The 22,888-nt window shown below is 32.2% G+C and overlaps 1 protein-coding gene across 3 annotated transcripts in view; it reads left to right on the forward strand.

Annotated features, from left to right (window-relative positions):
- The window catches only part of CADM2 (cell adhesion molecule 2), a 1,064,920-nt gene that overhangs the window by 342,997 nt on the left and 699,035 nt on the right, over positions 1-22,888 (forward strand). The gene's annotated exons all lie outside the window — the stretch shown is intronic.

Genomic DNA, 22,888 nt, shown 5'->3' on the forward strand with positions numbered 1-22,888 from the left:
TCCCTGATGTCAACACTGCCTCAGTTGAGAAACTGCTCTAGAACATTTAAAGCAAATAATGGTCAAGTTTACTACTTATTTTTTTGTTTTGTTTTGTTTTCTGTGTTTAGTACATGCATAAACCTAAAATATGAACCTCTCTTTTCTATAGTATTCTCTGTGGTTTGACACTGATTGGCATCTCATAGATTCCAGGTAGTTTTCACATAACACAAGCTACGGTATGAAAGTTTTCTCTCTGCAGGCAACCTTCATAGTCTTATTTCTGTAGCTGCCGGCAGTTGTCCTCTGACATCAGTTTGGTTCAAGCAGACAATCTTGACAAGGTAGCAGATGCACAACAGGCCAACAGACTTTCACTTTGCTCTCTCCAGTTTCAGAATTCTATACGCATTTATATTGAGACAAAAATAATAAAATATATTGACACACTTCCCTTTAAGTATTAATGCCTTATCTTTTCCAGTGTCAGCAATCCCCTAGCAATCCCTTAGTAATGTAACTTGGTCTAGTGCTGATAAAGCATTTACTTAGCTTTCTGTAACTTCCTTTTGGGGTCTAGCTCATTTATTTTTAATTCATAGTACTTTCCAGGATTTTATCACATTGATTACTACATTTCAGATACCAGTTATTGTGGTTTATAACTCTGAAAGGAAGTACGCTGAAAATGAAAATGAAATTTCCTGTAGTGGTGATTTATTTTTGTTGGATTTTTTTTAATTCTACCAGCATCCACTATAATATTATTCTAATTTAGGAATTTCATACATAAGTTGTAAGATGATAAAACATGACTTTTACGTGAGAGAATATTAATTAGATCAAAAGAAACATATTGTTTTAAATCTATTCTTTTTTTTTTTTTTTTTCTGTAGAAAGAGGCAATCTTGCTCTGTTGCCCAGGCTGAAGTGCAGTGGTAGGATCTTGGCTCACTGCAACCTCTGCCTCCTGGGTTCAAGCATTTTTCCTGCTTCAGCCTTCTGAGTAGTCAGGACTACAGGCATGAGCCACTGTGTCTGATTATTATTATTATTATTTCAAATTTTCAGTAGATACTGGGTTTCCTCATGTTGGCCAGGCTTGTCTCAAACTTCTGGCCTGAAGTGATCTGCCCCCCTCATTCTTTCTCCCAAAACACTGAGATTACAGGCCTGAGCCACTGCGCAGGACCCCTTATTTTTAACTTGTATTATAGACAAGGTTTCTTGGGTTAAAATTCGATAATTTTCTAAAGAATTATATTAATTATTATGTTGTTCTCAATATCACTTTTCTTGTTTTGCCAAAAATATTGAAACAATACAATTTGATTTTATTAAATTTTCATAAATTTGGCTTATATACCTCAAGATCTGTTCTTCTAAACTGAGCTATACTACATATGAGTCTTTGATCAGTTAGTACATAGAGAATATTGTTTTCATAATTAAGAGGAAACGAAGCCTAAGAAGGTACATTTAAAATACTAGGCACTAAATGAAATATAAACATCTTTAATTTTTGACCTCATTGTATAAATAGTATGCAATTTTAGGCCAAATAATTTATATTTCTGTTATATTTTTATATTTATAGTATGAAGTAGTGTTCTATATAATACATATATCCTAAATAGAATTTATTAGTTGAAACACTAAAATCAGTAAGGTCATTTTTGCCCATGCATAATAATGTTGCTCACATAGTATGTCCAGGAAAGCAAAACACCAAAAATTTTGTAACAGATTATATCTAGGGTACCAAACAAAATATCAAATATTGATATGTGAAAGCACCTTATGTATCTAAGGGTCAAATCACATTTCAAATACCCAACACTCCCAATATAAAGTGTTCCTCTGAATTTCTATAACCTTAAAATAGTACGAGAATATATTCAGTTATATTAATAAATAACTCTCTAATATATCCAGCTTTGCTTACCTCTTGTTATCATTTAAGATAGCATGTCCTATTCTATTTTCCTCTAGATGTCATTTTAGTGTTGTCATCTTGTTATCATGTCTTTGTCTTCCCATGCAAAACCTAAGGCACGGGTTTCAAACTCTACACTTGAACACATGTCTCATGCAGAGGGATGCTATTTAATTCACAGGCTGTAATGCTCCTCACAAGAAGTCTACACCTTTGGTGAAAAGTGTTTCATTTTTACCTGTTGACAGCCTGATGACACAAAGTATTTGCTCATAATGCCATGACTTTGCCTGTGACTTGTCACCAGGCTCAAGAAATTATTAATAGAAATGTCCATTTTTAAAGTATAAATAAATAAGAATGCAAAACCCATGGGGAAAATAGTAAATTGGTTTCTGTGCTACATATGACATTTTCAGTTTTTTAAAAGTATTTTAAAAAATTCTTTTCCTTTAAAAAGTAATCTCTGCCTTCAAATAGAGCCTTTAAAAGGACTCTCTCCATGCTGAAACACTGAGATTCATTCTAATGAGGTGGATATCCAGTGGAGTCCAAATAAGGTCAAACATTCAGAGAACAGAAGCTCTTGGATGCAAAGGAAAATTCAAATGTGTTCAATAAGCACTAATCCTGAAGAAAAGAGATAAAACCACTAGCATACACAGATACTTTCAAAAACAAATAAAAGTCCATATTGGCTCCCAGGAGATCTGTTTTCATTATTCTTTTATTGTGATATGTTGCTTCTCTCAGAGTTTGTCCATGTCCATGGATAGGTCTTACTTATTTTAACATTTTGGAAAAATTGGACGAGGTTGTTTTTTTGTGTTGTTTTGTTTTGTTTTTATCAGTCTTTTTTCACTCTGCTAACATCTTAGAGCTCCCATCTTTGAAAATTATTTGTACTTGCTGTGTTCATTTCCTCACTTGTCACTCGGTTTAGAGCTGAATGAATTCCCTACCTGGAACTCGTTCCCTGAAAGTATCTCACCAAAATCATCAAACACTTACTCATTACTAAATTCAAAGGAAAACCCTAAGACTTCCCTTAAACTGGACCTATGTGGTAGCATTTAATTCTGCAACATATATGCATTTTTCTTGAAACCCACTGTTGCCTTAACATCTTTGTCCAGGTGTTTTCTTAGTAACCCTGCAACCTCTCTGAACGCTGTTTTTCAGTTTCATGTGTAAGTTCCACTTTCCTTTGCTTTGTTATTTTGGTGTTCCTCTATATTTTGTCATAGCTGTCACTTCCTATCACTCAACAGTTCAAATCACTTATGACCCATGCATCACACTGCCTACTTGACAATTCTACTTGCGCTTATCATGGAAGCCTTAAATACATATTCAAAACTAAATGGGACCCTTCCATATTCCTCCCGCATATCTGTGTTACATCGGCTTCTCTCTGGATCCCATAGTCACCAACAGAATGTCAAATTATAAAATCATATCAATTCTATTTCCAGTACATTTCTGGAATTATTTTCCCTAAGTATTTGCAGAAAACATCTCTCATCACGATGCTAAAACAGCATCATAACTTGCTTTCTTTGCTCCAATATCCTCCTCTATACTTTGGTAAAAGTGACAGTGGTCTTTCTGAAGTACACTTATGATTAAACCAGTTTTCTACTCTTCTTATTACAGCCTATAAGGCAATAGGAGGATAATGGTAGTTGCGAGAATAACGTTGTTGAGAGAATTTTATGAATTGATTAAGCAAAATTCCTAACATAGTGGCTATTGTGCAGAAGACAATATATAATGCTGGCTGTACTGCTGTTAATGGACAATGTATCTGTATTTATATATTTCATTTGCCTTCAGCACCAGAAAGACAGAGTCTGTTATATACGCTGCATTCATTATTGTGCCAACACAGAAATTAGCACTCAAGTGTTTGCTCAATCAATACATAACTAGAAAAAATATATTTGTATAAAACCTTACTGTTTGCAAAGTGTTTCTATATTATTTCTCTCTTTTTGAGGAAGATATATATGCTTACTCCTCTTCCTAATGGTATAGGAGTACACAGAACTCAAAATATTTAAATCATTTGTGCATAGTAACAGAATTGAGTGTCAAAATCAAGTCTGCTGGATTCTAAGTCCAAAGCTCTTACACTGTTTCCACATACTACCTTGCCTCTTCTTAATGGTTGTATCAATTAAGTATACTCCTATTGAATTTTAACAAGGACTCTGCAGTCTGAGAAAAGCAACCCTGGCCCAAAATAGAAGTCTTTTGATCCGCAACTCACCAGACACACTAGTAAATTAAAGGTGAGTAAAACCACATTTTCTTTAAAAATATACATACTCTATAACTAAACATGACAAAATTTTTACATAATTTGTTCCTGGGTTATTTTAGCTATAAACATAAGCACAGATCATCCAGATGTATTTTAAATTTGCATTATTCTCTGCAGAAAGAGGAATGGGAGCTTTGTAAACTCTCTCTGAACAAATTGTTTCATATTCCTCTTGGTTGCGTTCCAATTTACACTTGCAGATCTCTTCACTTAAAACCTCATTGTGTGGGCATTTTCTCCCTATTGCTACTGTCCCAGCTTCCACAGAAACTGGATCATCAAATCTCGCCTTTGAAGTCAGCTGCAGCGTCATGGTCTCATTCTCCATCAATTAGCTGTGTGCTCAGTTGATCTCAATGCGCTCTCTCCTGCCAGCTCTGCAAGGCCTTGCCCTCTGCTGCTGGTTCTGTGCAGAACCACTGTCTACATAAAATTAAAAATATAAGCTAAGGAGATTTTCACTATGCCTGATTTTTCTTACCTGGAAAAGAAGCAGACAACACAAGCTGCTCTGTGTTCCGTATTAAATGGTAGAAATAGTATGAGCTAAAGCACACACATGAAGTTTTAAATCATGGTCACCTCCTAACTCTTATGTTGAAGAAGTTTTGTAATCTCTGAGATCTTCAAGATCCTTTTCCATAAAAAAAAAAAAATGCCATTTCCATAGACTTGTTTTAAGAATTAAATGAGTTAATGAACTTGATATTGTTAAACATTACTCCTAACATGTAATACATATTCAGTAGAAACTAGTATCTTTCTATCTGCTGAGATATCTTGAGTAATGTTTAATTTTTTTCCATCCTCCTATTTGTAGCTTTTGAATATCAGCGAGTTACTTTTCTAAAGTATGAAGTTAATTGTGGATATCTATCTTGAGAAGAGTGTCACTTATTATTATTTTTTTTAATCAGGAGCCATGAGTTTTAAAAATCAATCTCTGCTGTTCTTTTCAAATTTCTCCATTTAACAAACATGTATTTAGTGCCATCATGTTCCAGGAATTGCTCTAGAAAAGGAGTAAAATGTTAATAAAAGATACAGGGACTCTCCTTAAGGGACTTACATCTTCTCAGAAACAAATGACTTACATTTCGAATTTATATTTAAACACATGGGAAAGTGATTTATGAATACTTAGACTTCATAAACAAATGTTCACCGAATCAACCAAAGTTTAAGTAGGAATGATGCAAGATGTCCTCTTTTAACCTGTCCTTCCTCCCTAAATTACCTTCTTCTCTTTAAATAACCATTTAAAGCTCAAAAATACAAAAACAAAAACAAAACAAAACAAAACATGGCAGATATTTCTCAGGGACTGAAAGAGATTTTCAGAGAAGTTTTAATATCTGAGTAAGTAGTCTTAATTTCAGCAGTTTTGTGTATATGTAAGTGATTCTACAGCCTGTGTTGTTTTTCTAGTGGAATATAATGATCTCAGAAGTTAAAAAAAATTAAAGACAAGAAAATGGAAATTCTACATCTGTTTTTACTTACGAATGGTTATATTGGTCAGAAAACAGCAGGTATTCATAAAAATGTTGACCGAATTGAACAATCTTTCATGGGAAGTGTAGATTTAGTATATGAATATTTCTATTAGGAAGCATGACAAAGTATATTACAAATGACTCATTTATTTCCATCAACACAGTATAGATTAAATCTGTAAACATATGTATTTTTTCAAAATTTTCAATTTTATTATATCATTGATAATAGTATCAGAAGTGAAAAATAAGTTGTTTTTTTTTTAATCAATTTTAAAATGATTCTTCTTTGGCTACTTTGGCGAAAATGTTGAAAGGCCCTTTCAATTGCAAATGTCTGGTGGAAATGCGTAGTCCCTACCTACCCATGCATGAAGCCCCACCATGCATATGGCCTACAATCTATTCATCTCCACAAGCTTTGTTCCTGGGAAACTTAAACATTGAAAATGTTGGATTTTTACCATGGCTTAAATACAATTTTATGGTGGGCAAGTGGTGGCAGTAATTAAATTATTTTGTAGCTTTTAGTAGTTTAAACACAGTTGCAACAGAAAGTAAAAGTATAGAATAATTAATCACTAAAATCTTTTCAGAGAAAGATTAGATTGATTTTCGGTTTGAACAAAATACTAGAATTAACATTGAAATGTCGATTATTCTACAATTGGTTTGTAGTTTAGGTCACAAACTCTTAATGTATTTTTCTTTTTCTTCTTCTTCTTCTTTTTTTTTTTTTGGCTTTTTACCCAAAATTAAACTGGTTGGTGTGTGTTGAGAGGAATGCTTTATCATGGCTTAGATTTCTATTCTACCATTCTAAAATCTAATGCTTTTATAAATAAAAAGGGAGAATCATATTGATGTCTCTCTTTATCTATAAAAATACATTAAACACACATACATTTATTTATTTATTTATTTTTATTTATTTTGAGACGGATTCTCACTGCTGCCCAGGCTGGAGTGCAGGGGCACAATGTTGTCTCACTGAAACCTCCACCTCCTGGGTTCAAGCAATTTTCATGCCTCAGCCTTCTGAGTAACTGGGATTATAGGTGCATACCACCACCTCTGGCTAATTTTTGCATTTTTAGTAGAGACGGGGGAGTTTTGCCTTCTAGGCCAGTCTACCTTGAACTCCTGACCTCAGGTGATTGACCTGCCTCAGCATCCCATAGTGTTGGGATTACAGGCATAAGCCTATGTGCCCAGCTGCACACACATATATTTATATAAGGTAACTGTGTTTGTGTGTATGTGTGTGAGTGTGTGTGTGTATTTGTGTGTATGTATATGTACATATAAACATTTTTTATATGTTTATAATCTATATGTGTATTTATATAGACATATGTGTATATATGAAGTTACCCTATAGGCTGAATTTAAAAACAGTGCCTATCACTAAGTATTCTATTTAATTTTAACTTACCTTTTTTGTTACCAATATATTGCAAGTCTTAATTTTATTTATAGATTTTGTTTGGCCTTATTTTTCCGTAATTCGTACTGCTTCCTGTAATTGTGTTAAATTGAAATTCTATTCTGAATAGGTAAAAGCTATTTCAAAATGTAGCCACTTGAAGCCTCATGACTACTAATTTAGTCACTCACCCAGGCCCTTCTGATCACACATACTCTCAATTTACTTAAACAGCTAAACCTTAGACATAATATTAAGTTACACAGAAATGTCTTTGAAGCTTGCTAGATGAATCACTGTGATTATTGTTTTCAGTCAGAATACTTCTTTCCTTATCCCTGAAGAGAGAAATTGCCTTCTCATTGTCATTTTAGCCAATTATTTAAAATTGTGAAAATATGACTTAGTCCTATTCTGTGGTTCCCTAGTAACAAGTAACTTGTCTCTTGTAATTTGTTATGCTTTTGAAACCCTTAGCGTTTAATATGAATTCCTGTCTAACAGGTTTTGTATATCTTCTAGGTCTTATGACCTAGAACTCTTATGACCATGAAACCAACAAACAACCTTAAGATCTTGTAAACAATAAATAGACTTATGAAATACACACAGCTTCAAGTTGTATTTTACAGGAAATGTATCAAAATGTGTCACTATAACTTTAATTTCATTTAAATACATAAATCTTCGCTCACATAAACTGGAATTAAATTTTAAATTTCCAATTTGATCTGCCAACCTGCTTCATCTTTGCTGGATGTTCTGACGCTAATTGGAATGTTCTGAAGCCCACAGGACAGCCAATGACAACTTTTGGGCTATTTCCACGTTTCCAATTTGCCCTGAATACAGCAGGATGACCAAATTATGATAGACTTTTCTCTTCCAAATCAATCAACTTTTGACACAAGGATTTCTTCAACTGTCACAGATTTTAAAAGAGAAAGGTTTAAATTTTGGATGTTGCAAGCTCAAACCAGCAAATGAAATTTGATCCTTGAGCATCTGAATCAAACAAATGATTAAAATATTTCATAGATAGACTGAATCCTAAGGGTATTTTTAAGATACCCTTAAAAATGCTAAGGGTAGAGAAAGCCTCTTCAAGAGACTTGTGTGGATACATAGATATCGTTTGATTTAGTCTTATATCTAAAGTGGTGCAAAATATTCTTATATTCTGTAATTTTATATAAACATAATCCCATTTTATTGGTTAAATCATGTCTTCCCTTAAAAGAAAATTATGTTGGAGACCTAAACCCCGTTATTCTCAGAATGTGGCCTTATTTGAATATAGGTAATAAAGTAATAAAGGTAATAAATAGAGATTAAGATGATTAGCCCTCATGCAATATGACTAGTGTCATTATAATACATTAAAATTTGGACACAGAAAAAGATGTGTATGGGGGAAGACTGGAAGAAGAAACACAGGGAGATGACCATCTACAAGCTAAGGGAAGAGATACAGCTTTCCAAAAAAACCAATCCTGATTTTAGTACATTTCTGTGGTTAATCCACTCAGTTTGTGCTCATTTTTGGTGGCAGCCCTATAAAACAAATACACGGGCCAGGCACAGTAGCTCACACCTGTAATCCCAGCACTTTGGAGGCAGAGGTGGGCAGATAATGAAGTCAGGACTTCAAGACAAGCCTGGGAGCATAGTCAAACCCCATTTCCCCATCTCTACTAAAAATATCAAAAAATAAAAACATAGCCAGGTGTGGGGGTGCACACCTGTAATCCCAGCTGCTTGGGAGGCTGAAGCACGGAAATTGCTTGAACCCAGGTGGCAGAGGTTGCAGTGAGCAGAGATTGTGCCCTGCACTCCAGCCTTGGCAACAGAGCAAGACTCTGTCTGGGAAAACAAAAACAAAAACAAAGAAAAAAACAAATACACTTAACATTTATTATTCTAAAATTACCAAATTATGTGTGTGTGTGTAAAATACAAATGTATTTATATATAGTAATATGGTATTCCAAAGTATAATTCATTATTTTAAACATATATATACATATATGCATACATTAACATATATGCACTTATACGTTTCCATATACTTTACAACTAGCAATTCTACAATGAAAGCATTTAAAATGTATTGTTCTTCTCATGACTTTTTTGCAACAACGCATTACAATCCAAAAGTGACTATTGTCACCTTTAGATTAGCCTTTTTGAAAGCAAAATGAGAAGTATTTGAGAATAAAAGCTGTAGATTTCCTGATTAGTAACATGTACCATGTCTCCTTAATCCTTAAAAATATGAAAATCAATTTTATTGGCTGCTGTTTAGGAGATAACTCATTTCTCAATTTTTCTGATTATATTAATCTTGAGGATAATGTAGTTATTTTAATACATGGTAAAAATAAGGCCATTCCTAGTGCAGTTCTATTTCAGTTTCACATAAAAGAAATCCTGCATTTTCAAAGAATCACTGGAAATTTTCATGATGCCTAGAATCACAAGGATCTCCTCAACATCTAGAAATATTTGAGCCATTAACCAGCAGTGTGAACTTGGCAGCGTCACCTAACCTTCGTGTGTCTGTTTTTTCTCAATTATACAATAGAAATATTGAACTGGATGAGTTGCTTGTTCTTTTTTGAACCCTCATAGCACTTATTACCTCTACCATTAATATCACACTTTCTTCTATTGTTAGTATGTTTCCTTTGTGAAATCTTGTTTAAGCTCTTGTATGTTTTAAATGTTAAAATGTTTTAAAAGTACTTGAAAGGCCAGATAGATTTTAAATTTTTATTGCACTGCTCCAACATTGATATCACTGTTATATACACATTTTGCTTTTTTCTTTACTCCTTTCTAGACTGCCCAATGAATTTTCTAATATGAAAAAAATGAATTAATTGAGACAGAAAATATAAAAATATATCTGAATTTTTCATAGGCAATGTCTTTATAAATTCACCCTATCTTATTAATTGTTTAAAAACACTTCAAAAAAATGTTTAGGCCAGGTACAGTGGCTCGTGCCTGTAATTCCATCACTTTGGGAGGCTGAGGCAGGATAATAGCTTGAGACCAGGAGTTCAAGTGCAGCCTGGGCAACATAGGGTGACTCCGTCTCTCCGACAAAAACAAAATAGCTGGGCGTAGTGGTGTACGCCTGTGGATTCAGCTACTCAGCAGGCTGAGGTGGGAGGACTGTTTAAACCTGTGAGTTTGAGGGTGCAGTGAGCCATTATTGCACTACTGCACTTCATCCTTGATGACAGAGTGAGACTCTGACTTAAAAATAATAGTAATAACATTTTTTGTTTAAAACTTTCATGGATATATAATAGCTTTGCATATTTATGGGGTACAGACAATATTTTGAAATATGCATTAAATTTTTAATGATCAAATCAAAGTATCCATCACTTGAAACATTTATTGTTTACTTGTGTTAGGTTCATTCCAATTCTACTCTTCATTATTTTAAAGTATGCCATAAATTATTCTTAACCATAGGTGCCCTACTGGATCTAATTCCATCTATCTAACTGTATTTTTGTAAATGTTAACCCTCTTTTCTTTATTCCTAACTTCCACTACCCTTCCCAGCCTCTGGTAACCATTATTCTACTTTCTATCTCAATTTATTCACTTTTTTAGCTCCCACATATTAGTGAGGACATGTGATATTCGTTTTCCTCTTCTTGGCTTATTGGCGGTATATTACAACTAATAATTCTAAAATTAAAGCATTTAAAATTTATTGGTTTTCTCATGATTATATTTTGTGACAACACATGACTATTGTCACATTTAGATTGGCCTTTTTGAGAGAAAAAGAAGTATTTGAGAATAAGAGTTTTCGTTATAAAACTACTAAATATACTGATTTCCATCCTTTTGGTGTAGACCCAAAAATGAGATTGCTGTATTACATGGTAGACCTATTATAGTATTTGAAGTACCTCCATACTGTTCTCCTTAGTGTCTGTACTAATTTACATTCCCACTAAGAGTGTATGAGGGAGCCCCTTTCTCCACATCTTCACCAGCATTCCTTATTGCCTGTCTTTTGCATAACAGCCATGTTAACTGGAGCGAGTGAGTTTTCTTTCTGGAAACACTGTAATTGAAGAATTGTCTCAGTGTGTAAAACCGAGTTGTTATTATACTTTTTTATTTTATTTTTATATAGTACTACACTATCATTTTCACATAAATAAATCCTTTAGCAGTGGATGAAAGCAGTAGAAAAGGTCAATACCTTTGAAAGTTTCTTAAGCATTTCAATGAGTACCTGCTATATAGTACCTATCCCAGCCGTAGCAACAATCATTAAGGAATAAATTGACAATAAATATCCTCACATCAGTCACAAGATCAACACTTGTAAGTTTCTTTCCATAGTAGTGTTCTAGCGAAGTTATAAGTCTCGTTGACCAGAAAGCTATATGAAGATCATATGGTTAAACCTACAGCTAATTTCTTTCTGTTGAGACAAAGGGATCAAAGTCCTAAATATTCACGACTGATATCACAGAAAATAATAACAGATATAAAACTAGTCCATAGTGAAAGAGTAGATGCAAGCTGAATTTTTACTGTTGAATCCTGAGAAATACAGGCTCTCGAATTTTCAAATAAAAATAAATATTGTGTGTTGTCTAATGAGCTTAAGTCTATAATGTAGGGGAAACTAGATATCCCATTTTAACCATATGATACATGAGAGGAACATAAACCTGTGTGAAGCCATGACACATGGGATCCTTGAAAAATAGTGGTGTTACAGATACCTTCCTGTGGACTTTGTAGTTTTCACCTTTGTAGTGAGATAATATGGGAGAGAAGGACTGAAATTCGCTTAGGATGTAATCTGAGTTTATAAATTTGGGTCAGTTGGTTGGATTTAGTTATGCTTTCATTTTGAATTATGTAAAAACAAACTATATATATTTACATACATAAATAACTAAATATATATATTTAAATATATAAAATATTTAAATATATATGTATATATAAATTATATATACATATATATATAAATAGAAATATATAAATAGAAATATATAAATTCACTTCTGTGCATGCAAATTGGGTAATTGTGTTATCTAATTGACCACTTAGTTTGTAGTTGAGTAAATATATTTTATATATTTACATATATATAAATATATATTTTTATAAATAAATATATATTTTATAAATATATTTTATAAAATATATATATTTATTGAAAATATATATTTATAAAATATATATGTTCATATATATATTTATATGACTAATCCACATCCAAAATAGCTAAAATTCTATGTAAAATATGTCCTCTGAAGTCCTTCTAAGCTAAACCCATACATGTTGAAGTTTCCCTATTATAAAAATTGTAAAATATCAAATTAACTAGTCATAAAAGGCAGTTAAGAGACCTACTGCTAGTTTACAAGTAGGGTTGAGGATTTGACTTAAAAATCTGTGAACAAGCATTTTTTAAAATAAAGCATTTTTTATTCCCATTGCTTAAGAAAATGGTGCCACACAGTTCATTGAGAAATATGCATGAATTACAGGATCAATTAATAATAGATTATTCTCATGGTCCCACCATCCACCTTCAACAATTTTACTTCTTTTTAAAGTGAATTTTATTTTGTATGCAAGAAATTTTTGATTTTAACACTTTTCATTATCTCGTTAGACATGTGTACAATATGTTCCACCCTTTATATTAAGCATAATGCCCCTGTGAGATTTAATCTTTGCATTATACACAGAATAGTGTCTCAGGTAGAAGGAACTCAGTGTTTAATGTGTTAATTATAAAAGAATCAATGAATAACTGTATGAATGAATAGAATAATTATGATAGGTTTTAATAGTGATACATATAAAAGTAATAGTCTTAATTACTAAGAAATGTACATCATGTTTTTGATATTAGAGAGCCATGTAAATAGTGAGGGTGAGGGAATACAACCAGATAAGCATTTTAGAAAAAAGAAAGTTAGATAAGTAAAGTTTGCATAATTTGATTACAAATTAATTTTATATCTATATTATATCAAATGCTTAGAAACAACTTTTTAGTGATAAAATTCACTTCTGTGCATGCAAATTGGGTAATTGTGTTATCTAATTGACCACTTAGTTTGTAGTTGAGTAATTATTGTCATCAACTGCCTGTTTGCACATTAAATGAAGACCAGGTGAAAATGTTAATTAGGTTAATAATTTTAAATAATTTTTGTTATTGAAGGAAGGTGTTTTTTCTGCTTTTGCTGCAGTTTTACAGTTGCTATTTTAAATGGTTTTCACATGGCCTTCCAACATTGGAGACCCAGAGCAGAAGCTAAAATTAAAGCAGATGATTGGGTCAATACATCTCATTAAGGAAACCATTTTATTATTATTATATTTCTAAGTTGAGAAGAGATAGTAATGCATGACAAATACTAATTTTCCTGTTGTTATATTGAGGGACTCCATGTACTTTTGGGCAGACTTTATTCACATTCTTAGCTGGAAAAATCTTACCATTTACAATTCACTTCCTTATAAGTATATGAGTAAAAGAATGTTTTTTAAGAAAAAAAATTCTAGGCAATAAAACTTGGCCTTCATTTCCCTTAAATATAAATGAAATGAAATAAGTGTATATTAACTATAATTGAATTGATATCAAATATTTGCACTTGAAGCAAATGCAAATAATTTGAAGACCTGAGTTTTTCATCTTTTCTGCCACTACAGCAGAAAACCTTTTATATAGGCTTGCTTAGTCAACAACTTGTAATCAAATCTCTCCTGGAGCAAAATCTATCATTTTCTCAAGTTATCAAAACTGCTTCAGGTAGTGGGGTCATTAGATAGCAATAGGTATCAACAAAAAGCAGCCTCATATCATTAGTGCTAATGATGTCTCAGGCTTACATCTGAAAAATGACATATGGACTTCAGAATAATTAAAGTTGACTTCAGTGGGGGATATTTACTGCAGGATAGTTTTAAGACAGCCATCGCCAGCTCAGGGTACAGGCACAGTAAGAATTATTTCAGCAAAATATTTGTATCAGTGTGTCATGTGCATTTTTACTGGTCAACTTAATTTTACTATGATGACTAATCAATGTTCAGCTGTGAATGATAGCATACACATATACTAATGAGTCATCAACTTGACCTTAAGCCATTATTTTCCTTAGATCCCTCAGCAAAATATGACTAAAACTTAGCTAAATTTTGTGATCTATTAAAGAACATAACAAAAACCTTTTCAAATATTACCAAAAATGCCTTAAAAAGTCCTAAATCTTGGATTCCCTGACAAACTATTCAAATGTTTATTTTATTTTTTCTTGAATTTAATTACTGACTCAGTTTTTTTTCTTAAATACTGAGGCTAAATTTAAAATAAAGCATGAAGAAGCCATTAGAGACTGTAGCTCCTCAATCATTATGTGGTTTCGATATTGATAATGAAAAAATAATATGAAATTAAAGCCCAGAAATATTCTATATTGTAATCCAGTAACTTGTATTTTCAAAATTTAATAAAAATAGGACTACTAAATTACCAGGTGATAGGAAACTAATCTAGTTCAAAATAGAAAGATAAAAGAAAACAATCAAATTACTTCTATGTTGTGAACATATTGTAAAACAAAAGGAAATAAATAGATAAAAAATGAATACCATGCTCCAAACATGTTTGGTCTTCTTGAGAACAAGTTGGCTTCTCAAAAAAACAAAATGTTTTATAATTTCTAACTTATTTTGACACATTCATTTCCTGTGGATGTCTCAACCCTCTGTAACCTAGCTTCCATTCCCCACCAGAACAGACAAAATGAAAGTTGTCATAAAACATCAGTTACCTACTAATTTCTAAAATCAGTGTCTCCTTTATGTCAGGGTAGCATTTTGCAGTTGGCTCCATTAAACGCTTTATTTGATTTTAACATCACCACTTCCTTGATACTAACCAGACCTCTCTATTCTCTTCTTGTCAAGGGTCAATTTTTTTCTTTTTTGTATTTATTTTTAATTGACACGTAATAATTATACCTACTTATGGGGTACAGTGTTATGTGTCAATACACATGTACAATGTGTTAAGAACAAATTGGAGTAATTAGCACATTCATCATCTTAAACATTTATGGCTTCTTTGTGTTGAGAACATTCAAAATCCGCTCTAATAGCTATTTGAAATATACAATATATTATTGGTTTTTCTCTGAATGTTTGAAAATGATATAATGAAGTTTATAGTCGCTGCCTTTTTATTTGTTTTTAATAATCAGCTTCTTCTGTGAGATGATTGTCTATTCATATGTCTGCCATGTTATGTAATTTCTGGGAAGATCTAATTGATGAGTAGTTCACTAATTTATCCAACTATCCGGTACATGTCTTTGGAGGCATTATGGGTGTCTCAGAGTCTATTTGTCCATGCAGAATTCATTACTTTCTATTTCCCTAGGTAGTGCAAAGTAAAGCTGGAATAAGCAAATAGTAATAAAACCATACAAAGACAGCCTGTTCTCTCTGACTGTATTCATTACTTTTTGAGTGGGGTTGATGTGCACTCATCCTCCAAACTGAAAGAAACCCTAAACTTATTGGTCCTCATCACTCACTGTGAACCCATTGCCTGTATTATATCTGGTACCCAATTTCATAGCTTTCAGTTTCTAAACATAATTTTATCAGGTCTTATCTTTGACATCATCGCTTTTACTTTAGGCCATCAACATTTCCTTCTGAACTATTGTTACTGCCCTTCCTCGTAGCTTTGAGTATCTCCTCACTGCCAAGTGGAACCCTATGTTTTTTTAGAAATCTGCTTCAACCTACCTTTAAAACCCATCTCTTGATATTTTTCTAAATTTAACTAAAATAAAAAGCAGTTTTTCTTGTGGCTATTAACAAAAGCTTTAATAACAGTTGCAATAATTTTATTTGTTTTAGGCCAGTTAAATTATAATTAGCAATTTTTAAATCAACAAGAATAAGAAAAGTTATTTGTGTAATAATTTATATTTCAGACCATAAAATCAAATTGTTTACATAAAGCTCGATGGCAAATTTCTAGCTAAAGTTTCTTTTTTCAGTTTCTCATGAAGGTTGCTTCAAAATTATAATAACAAAGCTGAAGAAAACTATATTATTTTGCGAGATGTAAGATTTGTGTTGTCAACAATCAACTTGGACTAACATTCAACTAGAAACTATTATATTAAGCAACTAATATCAGCAATGTTTTCTTCAGCAAGTAAATATTATAAGAAGATAAAATTTTATGCTACTAAGGGTGCTATATAAAATTTTTTATGTTTTTTCTTCAGAGAGTTAAAAATGAAAATTTCATGTATGAAACATGTAGAGTTCTTAATCATTTCTTTACATTTTAAAAAATATAATTTTTCTTCAAGCTGATAAAAATATCAAAAACATAACAAGAGGAGTAGTTACTAGGAATAAATTTATATATATGTGTACATATATACATATGCATATATATACACATATATATGTCTATAGTTCATTAACAAAGTTGACTACTTAAGGGAAGACAATATTTTGGCTTTCCATCTGCCATCTCACCCCCAACCCTGTGTTGACCATTAACATGTGGCTTTAAACCTCCTCCTCCCACAACACCCCTAAAAAATGTTAAACTGTAGCATCTTTAAACTCAGACTGAGCCAAACATTCCTATTTTAATGTGATGATTTATCTAAATTCTGATGTGTAGCACAGTGCAAATGATATCATTTAAATTGAATTTTAATGAGGGGCAAAAAGAAAGTTTGTAATTTCTCATATTTCTCTAAATATATTAACAGTCTTAAGGAACAGCTTTCTGAGCCAAGTCATATGTATCATTGTAAATTGATGGTATAGAAAAACATGGAAACAAATATTTCTTTATATTGTGTGTAATTGGGATAAAAATAGCCTAGAGACTGAAGGGCATAACCTAGTTACCCTTTCTGACTTTCAAATAACCATTTATCATAGGATTTTTACCCTCAAGTGAACCTGCTGTATTCTTTCAATGGGACTTAGCAAGTAAACTAAACCAAGCTTTTCGTTCTAAATACGACGTGCCACTTTGACAGTTCAGCCTCAGTGTAAATGAGGCAAATGGGATAAGGTCTAAGAATTTTTGCCTTTCTTTTCACAAAATGTATAAATATTCCACAACTAAGCCTGGATTTTGGGTAGGCAGACCAGCATGCTACATGAGTATTTGTTTATTATAAAATTTTCAATTTCTCCATCTTCACAATTTTCCTCCTATCAAGATTTCTTTGTCTTATAGGTTCTATTTATAAATAGTGTTGTGACATTCATATACTCTCACATATTTTAATTTCTTAGAACAATTTCCATATTAGTATCTAGACTTCATACTGTAGGGAGACATTACAGTGTTTGAAACATACTGCATTTTGTTAAAGTCATTCAAAATACTGGCTTAAGCATCACTGCCTCCATCAGCGCCTCTGCATATGCCAAATATCTGGAAAGATCTATTAACAGATGCCTGTTTACTCTAAAGTGATATTAACATTCCTTATCAGACTGAATTAATTGATTGAGTATAGTAGAGGAGTGACTTGCATAGAAGATGCCTGTGCCTCCAGGAACAGCAAGCCTTATCATCTGGTTACATATAAGCCTTTTCCGCATTAAACTTTTGTGTCCCATGTCACAGGCAGAGTCTAGTGCTCTGTATACAAAAAAAGATACTTATTAGATACATGTCAATTTTCATCTGTTTGGTGGAAATACTTTTAATAACTGCTTAATCCAATGCACCTTTATATCTAGATAGATTTCTAAGAGTACACAGTACTCTGTTGTTGTTTTTAACCATTGCATTAATAGCCCTGAGAAGCCAGTAATATAGTAATAATAATTATCATTATCACCATCATTAAAGCAATTTACAGTACATAATATTGCAACAAGTTTTTAATACAATATTTTATTGAAGTCAGTAAACACCCTGTGAGGTAAGTAGTATTTTTCTTATACAGGAGTTTCTCAATAATTGTTAATTTATTACTTCTTCATATCGATTATTTCCCAAAGTCATGAGCTAGAAAGTGACAAAATTTGAACAAAAACTCGTTTTTCTGATTCCTAAGGTCTGTGCTTTTTCACTAAACAACAGGTGACTGCAAAGAACAATAACTGTGACAATAAAAGTCACTAAATTTTAGCTCTAGATTATACAGGAATCCCAATAAAATTTTAGTTACTTGAATAATATAAAGGCATCTAATTGGGTGTTGATCACACTTTTTTTTTAATGCCTATATCTCCTGACCAGAAAGTTAGCAAAAGTGGACGTATAAGCTTTAAATAATGTGTCCTAAAGACTTCTTCCCCTTTAATAAAGCTAGATTGAAACGAAGCAGAGTTTTCCATATTGAGATAATATAAAATTCTTTTGTCCTACTCTGGAAAATTTAAGTCTGATAGGTAAACTTTATGATATGGTGACAAGACTGTGCCAAGCATTTACTCTAATTCTCTGAGCCTCCGTTCTTTGATTTGTAAAATAGAGATAATAAACCCATTTAAACATAGGTGCAAAGTAATTTTCACTGTTCCTGGTACATAGTAAATATGCAATAGAAGTCAGACATTGTTATTTGAATTTTAAAAAGTACTGCATTATTCCATTGTGTTTAAATAATAAATATATCCCTAAAAACCTAGCAAAAGACAAACTATGTGTTAAAGCATAAAGTATTGAAAGGATATAGCTCTAAAGAGCAAGTGTAATTGCATATCACACATATTAATTAAAACAGGAATGTATCTTCTTTTTTTACTTTCTGTAGTTTATAGAGTCATTCCTCATTAATGGTTTCTTTAGATCTCCTAAAGAGTGTATATTTATTTCAATTTATTATTTAAAAATCAATAATGAAAAATCAATAAATTATTAAGAAAATTGCTAGAAAATATGGAATTATATAAAATGTTTTGATTAATTCATTTGATAAAATAATTTATAAATCATTTCAATTATTTAAAAATCAATAACTTATCAATTGGGCAGATAATGTATTTGAGACAGTGAAGACAGAATTAGAAAATCTTATTTGACGGAGGGCTGACAAAGTGCATTTGAAGAATAATCCTTGTTCTTCATAAAGTACTGACTTTCTCTGCATCCCTTGTGAGATCAAAGAGGGGAGAAGGGTATTGGATAGATCTTTGACCATTTTTGTATTTGGACAGGACTCTGCTTTAAAACTAGTTTTTTTTCTCCTTTTCAGAAGAGTTATCTGAATTTTTAATATCAAATCTTACAAAACAGAAAGCAAAGAAGAAAGAGTGGTTATGGGTTTATATTGTACTAAATTATACATGAGATACTGTCACGAAGATTTTTAACCCAAGCAAGAATAGAGTCATAGCTGTAAATGTCTGTGGCAAAAGGAAACAAATCTTTAGGAGTAGAAATCTTTATTTCCTAAACAGCATTACTTTTCTCTTTAATCCGTCAAGCCCTAGTCAATTCTTTGTTGCATTTCTCAACCCTACAATTGGCCATTCTTCCTTCAACTTCTTTATTTAAAATGATTCTATCTAACTACAAAAGCAGTTATCTGAACTGCCGTGAGAACATCTTGTTGATAATCATAATTGGTAAGTTAGGGTAACACTAGCCACATTAACAAATGGCTAAATTACTATCTATTTTTATCTTTTTATCCATTATCTTCTTATATCATTTTTTCTTGGTCAAGTAGGCAATATTTTATCTTCTATATCACCTTATATATAAATAGCACTCTATATAGTTAGAATTTACACTTTCTAAAATTCTGGAACCACTAAGTAAATAATTATTAAATTGAACATGATTGTGGCGGTCTCCAATGGTATCACCAGTTTCCTACTAAAAAGAAAAAAATCCATTCCTTATTGTGAGATTATATGCTACAAACTGAACTTCGCATTATAAAATTTTCAAAGTTCAGGTCTTAGATTAGTATTATTATCTATTAGATTAATTTTGATTTTGTTTTTTTCATAATGCATTGTAAGGTCTAGATTTGGACCTTACATAATGCACTATTTTGTCTTCAGGAAACACTTGGCAATGTCTGAAGATACTTTTGGCTGTCACACTGGAAATGGTGATGCTGCTGACATCTAGTGGGTAGGGTGCAGGAATGCTGTTACACATAGTCAGATGTACAGCACAGCCTCCCGGGAGAATTACTTGTGCCAACTGTGGCAAGATTGAAAAAAACCTGTGCATGATGGTACATAATAATGCATTTTATTCTCACGACAACGCTTAGGCTACACACGACACACTAATATGCCAACATGTTTTATCTAAAAATACTGAGCCACAGGGATGTTAAGCAAAATTTTCTAATTCGCAGAGCTGGAATAGAAACCAGGGTAGTTCGGATCCAAAAATCTCTCACTTAACCTCCATTCTAGAGTCTCTTTGCATTTTCTAGGATTTTTCCCTCAAGTTTATCACTGAGTACCATAGCTTTACAGCATTTTAATAAATGGGATTAATATAAACATTTCGTTTACCCCCTCCTCCTTTGCAACAATTACTAATTCTTCCATACAATGGAACAGATAAATTATTCATCCAACCAATCATTATTCTCTGTTTTGATTCTGATTCAGGTTTATGATAGGAATTCTAAACTAGAAAGAAAGCTAAGTTTGACTAGTGTAAGGAACACAAGCCAATGCTCAATTTTGTTGGCTCGTTGGTGTCTACTAAAGCAGTTCATGTAAGAGGAAGATTGCTGTATGCTTGAACCACAGGGGAAAACTTCAGAGAGGAAGTCAGGCTGGAGCTCAGACTTTTACAGTGCTCTTGATTTACTTGAGTTCTCTTGTTTGTTTTTATATGTCTACTTCACTCTCAGAACTTTTCTCCTTTTCAACGTTTCATTTAATTAATTCCAATACATATTTACTGCGAATGAACTGTGTGTTCATCTCTTCTTTAGACACTGCAAACATCATGAAGCGTTTTTACCATTTTTGCCTGTAAGAAAATAAAAGTGCAAAGAGACAAGGTATGGTTAGTCTAGAAGTTATATAATAGTAAAGGAAAAATATATAAGAGATATTGAAATAGTACATAATTAAGTATTAGGATAATCATATGGATAGTAAAACAGACCAAAGCAGAGAGTATTATTTATTTTTAAGATGTAGAGACCGTGGGTGTGTTTGTGGTAGAGATGGACTTAATTGGAGCTTTGGTTAAGGTAAATGAAGTGGGTAATGGAAGGCTTTCCAAATTATAAGACCAATCAGAATGAAGTCACAGATATGAGAGTGAGCATGACAGTTCATACCTAAACACCTTTTCTATTTTTTTTTTTTTTGGTAAACTCTCTTAAATGCATATTTTATTAGCAAAAACATGGTCATCCTGTGATATTTGCACTGGTAACTTTATAGAAATTTGATGAGTTTTGAATGTGCTAATCTACATTTGAATCTACATTCCATAGATAGATTGATTCATTTATTGAATAATGAATTGTTATTATTGGTTTAGCCATTCTTTTAAATAAGAAAGCCATAACTATATTTAATTTTCTCACCAAAAATAACCTAAGAACGTGGTAGGGCTAGGGATAGATCTATTTCTTTTTAAGTTCACCACTTTAGGAACACTGTCTTCCCATTTTAGCAATCTAACAGTATCTGATATATATGGTAGTTCACATATATTGAATATGACGTAATTTGTCAGAAATATCTCGGAAGATAACCTAAAGGAAAGTTGATAATTCTAGATTTACTTTTACTTCTCTTACTACTTATATTCAAAGCTGAATACTGCTTTTGTGTAGGTCCTCTCAAATACTTTCATTGCTTATTCAATGAAAATTTAATATTATTAAATTTAATGCTTTTTTGAGAATAATTAGTTATAGTCTATTAGTTAAGAGCAGAAGCTTTGAAGTTACGCTGAAATGCTGTAATTCCAATGAGCTATTGTAATGTTTACTTTTGATCTTTAAAGTTGTCACCAAAATTATAATAATTAATGTGAATATTAATGATTATATATGATGTAAGTACACATAATATACATATGAGTATATTATATACATACTACATACGTGTGTATATATATATGTAGTATGTAGCACAGTGTCTGGTTCATGGTAAAAATTTAGTGCATATTAAAATATTTGTTTTTATAATGATAATGATCCAAAATTTATGAAAGTTCAAAAATAAAAATAGCTGAAAAGTTTGTATCAATCATACTTAGCTAGGGATGAATAGATACATACAGATAATTTGGTTGAAAATCTTAGAATTTCTTCATATATATATATATTTATTGCACTTTAGGTTCTAGGTTACATGTGAAGAACATGCAGGATTGTTGCATAGGTACATATATGGCAATGTGGTTTGCTGCCTCCATGCCCCCATCACCTACATCTGGCATTTCTCCCCATGTTATCCCTCCCCCACCTCCTTACCCCCTGCTGTCCCTCTTTTATTCCCCTTCAACAGATTCCAGTGTGTGATGCTCCCCTCCCTATGTCCATATGTTCTCATTGTTCAACACCCGCCTATGAGTGAGAACATGCAGTGTTTGATTTTCTGTTCTTGTGTCAGTTTGCTGAGAATGATAGTTTCCAGATTCATCCATGTCCTTACAAAGGATATGGACTCATCGTTTTTTATGGCTGCATAGTATTCCA

This window comes from Sapajus apella, unplaced genomic scaffold (genome assembly GCF_009761245.1).
Source record: "Sapajus apella isolate SASKATOON/1434 unplaced genomic scaffold, GSC_monkey_1.0 scaffold8, whole genome shotgun sequence".
In the NCBI taxonomy this organism is placed as follows: Eukaryota; Metazoa; Chordata; class Mammalia; order Primates; family Cebidae; genus Sapajus; species Sapajus apella.